Source organism: Monodon monoceros, unplaced genomic scaffold (genome assembly GCF_005190385.1).
Source record: "Monodon monoceros isolate NGI ecotype Baffin Bay Population unplaced genomic scaffold, NGI_Narwhal_1 Super_Scaffold_20, whole genome shotgun sequence".
In the NCBI taxonomy this organism is placed as follows: domain Eukaryota; kingdom Metazoa; phylum Chordata; class Mammalia; order Artiodactyla; family Monodontidae; genus Monodon; species Monodon monoceros.
The window spans coordinates 85,292,064-85,292,832 of record NW_021703777.1 but is presented as its reverse complement, the minus strand read 5'-3'; the positions used below and the strand labels follow the sequence as shown (position 1 = coordinate 85,292,832).

General features: G+C 62.8%; 1 protein-coding gene across 1 annotated transcript in view; it reads right to left on the bottom strand.

Annotated features, from left to right (window-relative positions):
• SEL1L3 (SEL1L family member 3) overlaps nt 1-490 on the bottom strand; it is a 102,043-nt gene extending 101,553 nt beyond the window's left edge. Inside the window, exon 1 of the mRNA XM_029235492.1 lies at nt 387-490. The gene's annotated coding sequence lies outside the window, so the exon portion shown is untranslated. The remainder of the gene's footprint in view (nt 1-386) is intronic.
• Nucleotides 491-769: the final 279 nt, after the last annotated feature.

Here is a 769-nt window from a genome sequence, read left to right as displayed (position 1 = left end):
GGCCAGCCCGCCTCCCGGCCGCTCCCTCCGGCCCCCAGGCTTCCACCCCGGCGGGCAGCAGGCGCCCACGCAGGTGGGGACTGACCCGGGCCCCGCCCCCTGGCCACCGCTCCCCCCCTCCCGCTCCCGGCCAGACCCTCTTTCCCTTTCTTTCCTTTCCTTCTCCTTCCCCACCCCCCTTCCGCGCTCTTTCTCTCCGCGATCCCTCTCCCCGCCCTCCGCTTCCCTTTTTTCCTTCTCTACAATTCTCTCACTCTCACCTCTCTTCCTGACCCCCTCTTTTTTCTTTTTTCACTTGCTTCCTTCTCTCTCAATCCGTTTCCTCTCTCCACTCCCTCCTCTTCTCATTCTATTCCTCTCTTGCGCATCCTCTCTCTCCCACCCACTCCTTTGGCGGGTCCTGCAGCCTAGTTCCCGCCCGTGCAATGGGTTTTTGTTTGGTTGCTTTTTTGGCAAGGGCGCCATTCCCGTCGGGCGCAGTGCTAGTGTGCCCCCGTGGAGTCGCGCCACGCAGTGGCCCAGCTTCCAGTCTTTAAGGGTGGATTTTGACCCCTACCAACCTCCACCTGTCCACCTGCAGGCGCGGGGCCTCCTCCCTGCGGGCACCGTTTGAGCCCGAGGTGCGCCGCACCCTGCCGGCTGGTTCGCGGCACGTTCTGGATGCTTCCCGAGGGTTTTGTGCCGGGCCGGCGCCACTGCCGCCGAGCTCTTTGTTTTAATTGTCCAGAGTATCGGCGCCCAAATCGCGTTTGTATCTGATTTGCATCCC